Raw genomic sequence first — 11,060 nt, 5'->3', positions numbered from 1 at the left:
GCGTCTGTCTTTGTTTCTGATAGTTTTTAACGAAGTGAAGATTTAGCGGGGGAAAAAATCATATAGGTAGGATGGATTTTTAGAAAATAAAGTCCCTTAAACACTCCCTTTATCTCGAATGCTTTTTCTAAGACCAACCGCAGAGCGGTCGTGGTGCTCTGTCGTTATTTAGTCGCTAAGTCTTGTCCGACCCTTTTGCTACCTCATGGACTACAGCCGGCCAGGCTCCTCTGTCCATGGGCTTCTCCAGGCAAGAATACTGGAGTGGGTTGCCATGCCCTCCTCCAGGCAGTAACAGGTACTCCCGAATAAATTGTAAAAAAAATATTTGCAACCCCAACAAGAGGACAGCAGCTCATAACTCTTGTTGTTTTCATTAAAATGGCTATTCTTTGTATTTTTTGTTGTTGTTGAGTCCCTAAGTAGTGTCTGACTCTTTGCTGACCCCATGGACTGTAGGCCACCAGGCTCCCCTATCCATGGAATTTCCCAGGCAAGAAAACTGGAGTGGGTAGTCATTTCCTCCTCCAGGGGATCTTCCTGATCTTCCAGACCCAGGGATGGAATCAGGGTCTCCTGCATTGGCAGCCAGATTCTTTACCACTGAGCCATCAGAGAAGCCCCCTGGTGCTTTCAGGACCTACCTTATCTCCTTACAGGGTTATGTTTTGCTTTCACAGCTACTGTGCTTACTTTAACAGTTCCATGGTACTGCACTTTTTCAAATTTGTTATTTGTAAAACCAGGTTTTCCAAAGCAGAACTGAATTAGAAAATGCCAAAATTTTTGATACTCAAATAACATGCTCCATACCAACCACCTAAATTTAAACTACCAACAGTTAATTTTGTTCCCATACTAAATAAGTGAAAACATTTAAAAAAAAAAGATTAATTTTCCTTCCTCCTCCAAAAACCTACTTGTTTCTAATGACCTTCACATATAAAACTCTTGAATTGAGATAAATTTAGTTTTGTAGGAATAATATGTTAAATGATTTCTTGTGATATTTTGAACTTGTATAATTTTGCTAAAATACTTCTGAACTGGGTCCCTTTTCCAGTTATCTGCATGAGACAACAAGGAAAGATTACACGATGTAGAAGAAATAATAACCTTGAGGAATAGTAAAATTTAACATTGGGATGGAGGAAAGCAGACAAGGAGAACCAGAGTCCCATCCTAGAAATCAAGGCCATGGTTGCTGGTAGATGGATTTAGAACAATGAGGTGAGTGAACCCGGTTTTTAGGACAAAGTTGACCTCTGTTCAGCAATAACACTTTCAGCAAGGGCTTTAGGTAGGAGCTACTGCTGTTCAGTAGCTAAGTTGGGTTCAGCACTTTGTGATCCCATGGACTGCAGCATGCCAGGCTTCCCTGTCCTTCACTATCTCCCAGAGTTCACTTAAACTCATGTCCATTGAGTCAGTGATGCTATCCAACCATCTCATCCTCTGCCACCCCCTTCTCCTCTTGCCCTCAGTCTTTCCCAGCATCAGAGTCTTTTCCAATGAGTTGGCTCTTTGCATCAGATGGTCAACGTATTGGAGCTTTAGCATCAGTCCTTCTAATGAATATTCAGAGTTGATTTCCTTTAGGATTGCCTGGTTTGATCTCCTTGCAGTCCAAAGGACTCTCAAAGTCTTCTCCAACACCACAGTTCAAAAGCATCAATTCTTTGGTGCTCAGTCTTCTTTATGGTCCAACTCTTACATCCATACATGACTAATGGGAAAACCATAGCTGTGACTATATGGACCTTTGTCGGCAAAGTGATGTCTCTATGACGTAGGAGCTGTGCTTGGTCTTTAAGGAATGAAGTGACTGGATCAGGTCATTAGGACAAGGTTGACTTGCCTTTAACAACACTACTTTGAGCAACAGCTTGATATAGAAGCTATGCTTGGATTGTTGAGACAGAAGGGAGAAACAGAAAGCTTCAGAGGGTGAGATGCACAGAAGTGTTTTGCGATTGCTGGTTTGGTTGAGTTTACTTTTAGGATAAAAGAAGTGAGTTTATCTGTGAAAGAAGCAAGAGGAGACAGTGATGACCAGTGAGGTTTTAAGAACTTGTGGAAGAAATGAAAAGGAACACCAGAGGAAAGAGACTGTGGCCTTGGAGAGGAAGAATGTCTCTTTCTGGATGTGGGCAGAGGGCAGGACAACTGCCACCACAGATGAGACTTTAAGCAGGAGGAAGAGGGACTGGGGAGGTTCACATCCATGGACTTCCACTTTCTTCTGTTAAGAGAGATTGAGAATAGGGGGTCCACAGAGTGAGGTAATGGGTTAGAACCATTCTCCAGGGAAGCAAAAAGAAGCTGTCTACAACTGCATGGTATTGGTCCAGTGCTGTGGGCTCTGTCTACAAAGCTGGGGACAAACCAGCCACAGACCCATACCAACAAAAGCTTCCCTCTGTGCATGGTAGCAACAGGAGTTCATGGTTGGCATGTTTAAAATACAGTGGATTGAAGAAATTACAGAGGATCAGTTTGTTATACCAGATGTGTTAAAACAAGATTTGAACTATGCTGAAATACCTTATTGCAGACAAGCCATGGAAAGATACCTGTTAAAAGCATTTTTAAATAAATTCTGGAATTCAGTTCCCCAAACGAACATGGCCACAGCTCAGATCCAAACATCTTCCCTGCTCCTGGGAACCACATAGAGTGACACAGAGAAAAGGGGCACTCAGTCGTGTCCGACTCTTTGTGACCCCATGAATTGCAGCACGCCAGGCCTCCCTGTCCATCACTAACTCCCAGAGTTCACTCAGACTCACGTCCATCGAGTCAGTGATGCCATCCAGCCATCTCATCCTCTGTCGTCCCTTTCTCCTCCTGCCCCCAATCCGTCCCAGCATCAGAGTCTTTTCCAATGAGTCAACTCTTTGCATGAGGTGGCCAAAGTACTGGAGCTTCAACTTTAGCATCATTCCTTCCAAAGAAATCCCAGGGTTGATCTCCTTCAGAATGAACTGGTTAGATCTCCCTGTAGTCCAAGCAACTCGCAAGACTCTTCAACACCACAGTTCAAAAGCATCAATTCTTCAAAACTCAGCTTTCTTCACAGTCCAACTCTCACATCCATACATGAGGGACCTTGTAAACTCCATGGTCAGGAAAATTAAAAGACAGAGAAAATGTACAGACTCCAAATGTCAGCAGTGATGCCTAATGACTGGAAGAGCTTGCCAGGAAAGAAAGCAGGGAGCCATGGTGGGTGGTTCAGGGGAGGACCTTGTCATGGCAGATACCAGAAAGACTTTGCAAAAATACATGCTCTGAAGAGCAGGTGGCCATGTAGAGGGCACAAGTTGAGGATGAAACTCCTGATAATAGAGGTGAAATCATACAGAGCTAAGCTTACAAGAGTTATGAGAGAGCAAAAGAGAACAGAGAGTGTTGAGGAGGGTCTATCCACTGCTGAGCTCAGAAAGCAGTTAACTGAGAGGGTCACTGGGTATGGGGTCAGGAAACAAGACAGGCACAGAAGCCCCCTGATAAACACAGAGAAATGAAAAATTTTCCCAGGGTCACACAGCTAAGTGATGGGCCAGAACCCATGTCCTTAACCATTCTACTTCACTCAGGGAATACCCTGCTCTTAGCTTCATGATTTCAAACGTTTAAATGTATTTTATCTAATTCACAAAAGTCAACCAAGAAAATTGCTGTTGGAGGCATTACTTGCTCCAACATTAGGACAGCGTCATTGGGGATGGTTTTTAAAGGGAAACAGGTATCTGAGAAAAATAGTATGGTGCCCAATGCTGATAGAGGAGGTAGATATAGAGTATACTTGGGGCTTCCCTGGTGGCTCAGTGGTGAAGAATCCACCTGCCGATGCAGGAGATGCAGGTTCACTCCCTGAGTTGGGAAGATCCCCTAGAGAAGGAAATGGCAACCCACTCCAGTATTCTTGCCTGGAAAATTCCACAGTTAGAGGAGCCTGGTGGGCTACAGTTCATGGGGTTGCAAAGAGTTGAACACAACCTAGCAACTGGGCATGCATGCATTAAATGGGAGCGACAGCTCAGTTTATTTCTTTTATAAAAAAATCCTTTAATATGAAAGAGGGGAAAAAAAATTTATCCTTAGAGACCTATATAAACAGCACTATTGGTTACTTGAAAAAAACAAGGTTTATTTTTTTAAAAACTAGAAAAAAAAATTTTAACCTAGTGTAGAGAGCTTTGAAGTTAAAGCTATGGTAATAATATAAATTAAAATTAATTAGGAAAATTGATATATAAAGATAAATGAATTTCTCAGAAACCAGGAGAAAAGCAAAATACATTGAAAATAGCAAGACAAGGCAATGGGAGGCTCAGTCTGGGAAGACTAATATCAAAATTTTAGAAGTTCTAGGATGAGAAAAACATGGAAAATAGGATAAAAGTATCAACAATTTAGAAAACAAAACCTTCCAGATTGAAAAGATGATTTTCCAGACAATGAATGAAAACACACTATAAGAAGGCATATCACCATAAGATTTTGGAACAGTAGGGGCAATGAGAAAGTCCTGAAAAACTCCAGGAATTTTATTTAAAATCCAGATCACATACCAAAGATAAGAATCCTGAAAGATAATGGAGGCTACTACTTACAAAATTCTGAGGGAAAATAATTTCCAACATAGCATTCTTACCCAGCCAAACAATCAACTGAATGGACAAGCTGACCAAAGGCCTCTCCACACACGCAAGGTCTCACAGTTTGACTTCTGTGCACCTTTTCTCAGGAAACTACTTGAGGGTTTACTCCACCAAAAGTGAGTATATAAACCAAAGAAGAAGAAAAAGAAAACACAGAATCCAGGAAATCAGTACCATACAGAGACAAAGGGCAAAGGTGATGGTGAGTAAAGATCACAAGCAGCCTAGAGCAGGCCTGAAGACTCAAAGACAATAAAGTAAATGAATATCCGAGTTTGAATGGACTGAAAGAATACTTCCATAATTTGAAGAGAGTCTGGATTTAACTTAATGATGAGTACAGAGAAAACAAAGCAAATAAAACAGAAAGTTTATTAGCCTTTAGGGGGCATGAAATATAACACAAGAAAAGCCAGTTTTCATAAGAAATGATTCAGTTCAAAATAGCCTTGTAGAGTTCTAATGATGTAATACAGTATGTTGATCTAATCAGAGCTATAACATAAAAATGATGACAGGAAGAATGGAGAAAGAATTATGACTATAGAGAACAGGAACAGGAGTGATCCTAATTTTCCAAAGAGAGAAGTCACTAAACAATAACTGAAACTAAACAAATCAAGAAGAGTCTACATAAGCACACTATTTAGAGGTGCAGACTTCGACAACAAAACTGATAGCAAAAAGTTAAAAGTGGTTGGGAGATGTTAAGAGTTTGTGTGACATCCTAGAGGGATTCGGGGGTGGGGTGGGTGGTGGTAATAATTCTAGTACAACTATTTGACTCTTTGATGTGCATGTATAACTGATGAAAATCAAGACAAATTCAAAAATAAAAAAAAATTGACTGTGTGGCTAGGTCTTGGGAGAAGATGGACGATAGGGACGTTTTTGTTTTGTTTTTTTTAGGGGATAGTGTGAACACAGTCCCCTACTACCACAAATTATGTGGTCGAGATTCCCACATTTGGGAAAGTCACAGAGGTCGGCAGATCGGGAGTGCAATGGATGAGCCTCACCCTGGGAAAACCACCTTCCTGATCATGGTTCTCTCTCCTGCCAGGTAAGTATGATAAGGACATATTTTAATGTGGTTTTTCTATGAAAAGAATTTTAAGAAACAATATCAAAGTGATTGAACTAAATATTTTTTGATTATGCTGATACATGTGTATCAACTCACTATGAGTAATCCATACTTTCTTTATAATAGAGTAATAAAACAGGACAGTCACCCCCAAAAGACTAAAAGAAAAACACAAGTCACCCATTCAGCTAAGGAAAGCAGAAGCAGCTGAGAAGGACTGAACTAAAGCAAGACAGCTTCCTGAACACTGCTGGATAGGGCATCAGATTACAAAAAGGGAAAACCTAAAGGTCTATGGAATAATAGAGTGCAGCCAGAAGAAATTTAAAGGGAAAGGAGAAAGAAAAAAACCTTGACAGAATAATGGCAACCAATGCCAGAAGCCAGTCCTCTTACAGAGGAGTCGAGTTACAGAGTCTCCCTGGCTTCAGAACTGGAGGGGAGACCTTGCCCCTTTTCGGAACGGTAAATCATATTAGAACACACTGTACTGTCCGTCTGACCGAATATTTGTTAAACAGTGAGTAATTGTGACGTCCTTAAGAAATTTCAATTCTGCCACAAGATGGAGAATAAGAATCTTTTTTAAAGACAGAAAAAATAACCTGTTTTCTCCCCTATTTCTCAAGCGAATGTCATGACAAGGGTCACACTCGTCTACTCTGGGTAGATCATGTGACCATCACTCACTGTCTCCTGGAATGTTTCTTTCCACAATTATTTCTGAATTTCCTGCTATCGTGGATTTCTCTGGTGGCTCAGTGGTAAAGAATCTGCTTGTCAATGCAGGAGATGGAGGTTTCATCCCTGGGTCGGGAAGATCCCCTGGAGAAGGCAATGGCAACCCACTCCTGCATTTTTACCTGGGTAATCCCATGGACAGAAGAGCCTGGCAGGCTATAGTCCATGGGGTCACAAAGAGTTGGACATAACTTAGCATCCAAACAACAACAACAGGTCCACTATCCAGTATTGGTTTTAATTAGATTTGAGGACAACTTTTAGATTACATTTATCAGCATTCATCCCACTCTCCATATTTTACAGATTTCTCCTTAGGCAACAAAAATCTAATTTTAAAGAAGTTTTTTTTTTTTCCCTCCTAATTCTCTGAAGAGGGTCCCAGAGTCAGATCTTTATTTGGAACTCACAACCGGGCAGGTACCTGATGAGTAGAGGGACCCCCATGACTGGTGTTTTATTTGTGAAACTGAAAGTGAAAGTCACTCAGTCATGTCAGACTCTTTGTGACCCAGTGGACTATACAGTCCATGGAATTCTCCAACCCAGGGATCGAATCCAAGTCTCCCACATTGCAGGCAGATTCTTCACCAGCTGAGCCACCAGGGAAGTCCATACAGAGGCTCAAAGACCTCATGGAAGAGACCACTGAGAAGTTGGGACTGTTATTAATAGTTGGCCCCAACCCACAATCCCTCTGCCTCTCCCCATCAAAAGGACACAACCGCAACCAGGAAAAAAATGACTTCTCTTTAATTGGGGAGGAACTGTTCAAATGGAAAATAAATTTACCCTGAAGAGGATATCAGGGTTGCTCTAGAGAAAGGAAGGAGAAAAGCTGTTTTGAGGCTCCTTCCAGGAATTTGCCCCTGAAGCCCGTGGAGGCTTTATGCGGAGTCAAAATGAGAATACTGGAAGGAAGGAGGCGCCAGGGGGCGCTGCTGGCTCACTGCTGGGGTGCGCTTCTCCCTGCCTGCAAAGTGGAAAGTCCTCAAAGGACAGAGGGCAGCAGCCTGTGGAGATGTCAGGACACTCACAGGACAGACAGGCAGTGTCCCCAGCAGAGGGAAGGGGGTACCCATCTCTCCTGACTGTAGCCATGTCTGGTGATTGTACCGTCTGGGAAAGTCGAGGAAACCAAAGAGTGAATCAATCATGCTTCTTGTTTTCAAGGAGCTTTTAGCCTACCACCAACAGTTTTACTAAAACTATATATATATATATATATATATTTTTTTTTAATAAATACTTTACATACCACATACCAAAATCATTTCCAGATGGATTAGAGAGCATCTGTAAAGCTGGAGGAAAATAGAATCGAATAGTTAATACGAATTTGCAGGAGGAGATTTCCAAGTTTTTATAAAAGCAGTGAAAAAAATGTATAAAGGAGATTGTTTAATTACATAAAAATTATAACTTCTGGATATTAAAATGTGAATAAATAAAATATTAACAAGGGACTGAGAAAAATATTTAGCCAAAATGTGACTGGGAAAAAAGGTTAATTTTTTTTTTCTATAAAGAACACACAAAAATAAAACTAATAAATTATCATGCCCTAATCGGGAAACAGAAAAAAATCTTGAAAAGTCAATTCATAATAAAGAAAATACATTTAGGACACAAATATTAGAAAAGGAAAATATCTCACAAGTACTGAAGAACTGCAAATTAAAAATACAGTGTCTTAAAAATACATACATGCACAAAATCCTTACTGCTAATGAAACTGTGGCAAAACAGGATCTTCCATCCATTGCTGGTGACAGTATAGGATACAATAATTTGGGAAGTACTTGCAGTTTGGCAATGTATATCAAGATTCTCCAAAGCATTTATATTCACTGATTCAATAATTATGTCTCTGGAAATCCATCTTACCAAATATTAATCAAAACATGAAATAAGCATCTTAATGAAAATGTTCACTCAGGGCCATATATTCTGGAGAAAAATTCAAAACAAGGTAAATATCCAAAATGATTAAATAAATTACAATACACAGTTGATTCAAAATGTTATGATGGTGGTGATAATATGAAAATACTTGTACTACATCGTTAAGTGAATGAGGAAAAGTCTAAAACTTTGTATTAGTTTGATTATTACCTTTTAAAAATCAACACATTTTTCATAAAATATACAGGCAAAAAGACTGAAAGAAGTTTTGTTTGTTTGGGGCTGGTTGTCTGGGGAACTATGAATGTTTCTTTTCTTCCTTTTTTAAAACTTTTCTCTTTTTTCAAATTTCTAAAAATTCTTTATAACATTTTTTCATTTAAAAATGAAAAGTCACAAAAATCACTTGCATTTCTATACATTAACAATGAACAATCTGAAAAGAAAATCAAGAGAACAACTCCATTTGTAATACATCAAAAAGAATAAGATACTTAGGAATAAATCTAACCAACAACATAGAAGACTTATAGCCTGATAACTACAAAACATTGCTGAAAGAAATTAAAGAAGATATAGATAAATGGAAGACATCTCATGTTCATGGATTGGAAGACTTTATTGTTAAAAATGCCTCTACTACTCAAAGTGATCTGCATATTCAACATAATCCCTATCAAAACCTCGATGGGAATTTTTCAGAAATAGAAAAATTCATCCTTAAATTCATAGGGCATTTCAAGGGACCTCTGATAACCAAATCAATTTTGAAGAAGAACAGATTTGAAAGCCTCACACTTCCTGTTTCAAAACACTACAAAGACCCAGTAAGCAAGAGAGCATCAGTTCAGTTCAGTCACTCAGTCGTGTCCGACTCTTTGAGACCCCATGAATCGCAGCACGCCAGGCCTCCCTGTCCATCACCAACTCCCGGAGTCCACTCAGACTCACGTCCATCGAGTCCGTGATGCCATCCAGCCATCTCATCCTCTGTCGTCCCCTTCTTCTCCTGCCCCCAATCCCTCCCAGCATCAGTCTTTTCCAATGAGTCAACTCTTCGCATAAGGTGGCCAAAGTACTGGAGTTTCATGGTGCTAGCATAAAGACAGAGAAATAGACCAATGGAATACAATAAAAGAGCCCAGAAATAACTCTCACTTACATCATCAAATGATTTTTGATAAGGGTGCTGAGACCACTTAGTTGGGAAAGGACTGTCTCTTGACCAAATGATTCTGGGAACTGGATATCCTCATGCAAAAGAATGACATGGGACCCTTATACTATATGTAAAAATTAACTCAAAATGGATTAAAATCTAAACATAAACCCTAAAACCATAAAATTCCTAGAAGAAAACATAGGAAGAAACCTTCACGATAGTGGACTTGGCAGTAATTTCTTGGATATGACACTAAAGGAATTGGCAACAAAAGCAAAACACTTGCACATGAAAGGGAGCAAAGTGAAAAGGCAACCTAGGGAACACAAGGAATTATTTGCAAGTCGTGTATCTGATAACGGGTTATATTCAGGATATATGACAAACTCCTACAATTCAACAACTAAAATAACTTGAATTTCAAATGGGCAAAGGAATTCAGACACCCCCAGAGGAGATATACAAAGCATATGAAAGGATGCTCATTATCACTAATCGTCATAGAAATGCAAATCAAACCAAAACAAAGTATCCCCTAACATCCATCTGGATGACTACTAGCAAAATATCCCAAAATACCAAGTGTTGAGGATGTGGAGAAATTGAAATGCTTGTGCACTATGGGTGGGACTGTAAAACTGTGCAGCGGTCTCTATTGAGTATTCTTTTTAATCTTTATTTATTTATTTGACTGCTTCGGGTCTTAGTTGCAGCACTCAGGACACTCAGGATCTTCACTGAGGTGCAGATTCTTTAGCTGTTATGCATGGGCTTAACTGCCTCATATAGCATGTGGGATCTTAGTTTCCCGACAAGGGATTGAAGTTGCATCCCCTGCATTGCAAGACAGATTCCTAACTACTGGACCACCAGAGAAGTCCCCTCTATTGAGTACTGAAACAGTATTGAGGTTCCTAAAAAAAAAATGTAAAAAGGAACTACCATGTGATCCAGCAGTCCCACTTATATATAAAAAAAAAATTGAAAGACAAACTGTTGTTATTCAGATTGGAGTATTTGGCAGACATTTCCTGGGGAATGAATGAAGTGAGCCCATCAACAAGGAAAACAATCAGTAGTCAATTATCAATAATAAAAATCTGGGCTTCAAGCAAAAATTCGAACTTTGGGAAACTTGTACCTGCCACCATGAACTTCACAGCATCCTAATACAGAACGACTTTACTGTAGTGATGTTAACAGATGTGACATTTTAATATTATATAATCAAAACATTTAGAAGAGCTGCATAAGCCTGTGAATCAATATTTTCCAAAGGACCAATGCACAATGTTGCAAAATTATACATGAGTAAAGGTAAAAGATCCATTCAAGGAACTAGTGTGTGTGTGTGTGAGTTGCTCAGTCGTGTCTGACTCTTGGCCACCCCATGGACTGTAGTCTGCCAGGTTCCTCGGTCCATGGAACTCTCCAGGCAAGAATACTGGAGTGGGTTGCCATTTCCCTCTCCAGCAAGGTACTAGAGACTGATGTTTTT

At 39.8% G+C, this 11,060-nt stretch overlaps 1 non-coding gene across 1 annotated transcript; it reads right to left on the bottom strand.

Moving 5' to 3' along the window:
• Positions 1-5,573: 5,573 nt before the first annotated feature.
• On the bottom strand, positions 5,574-5,738 carry LOC120879135. Its single transcript, XR_005724707.1, has one exon. It is a non-coding gene; the product is annotated as a U1 spliceosomal RNA (small nuclear RNA).
• Positions 5,739-11,060: the final 5,322 nt, after the last annotated feature.

This window comes from Oryx dammah, unplaced genomic scaffold, assembly GCF_014754425.2.
Source record: "Oryx dammah isolate SB20612 unplaced genomic scaffold, SCBI_Odam_1.1 HiC_scaffold_19, whole genome shotgun sequence".
NCBI classification, from domain to species: Eukaryota; Metazoa; Chordata; class Mammalia; order Artiodactyla; family Bovidae; genus Oryx; species Oryx dammah.
Note: the sequence above shows the minus strand (reverse complement) of the source record. Positions and strands in the feature narration are given on the sequence as shown.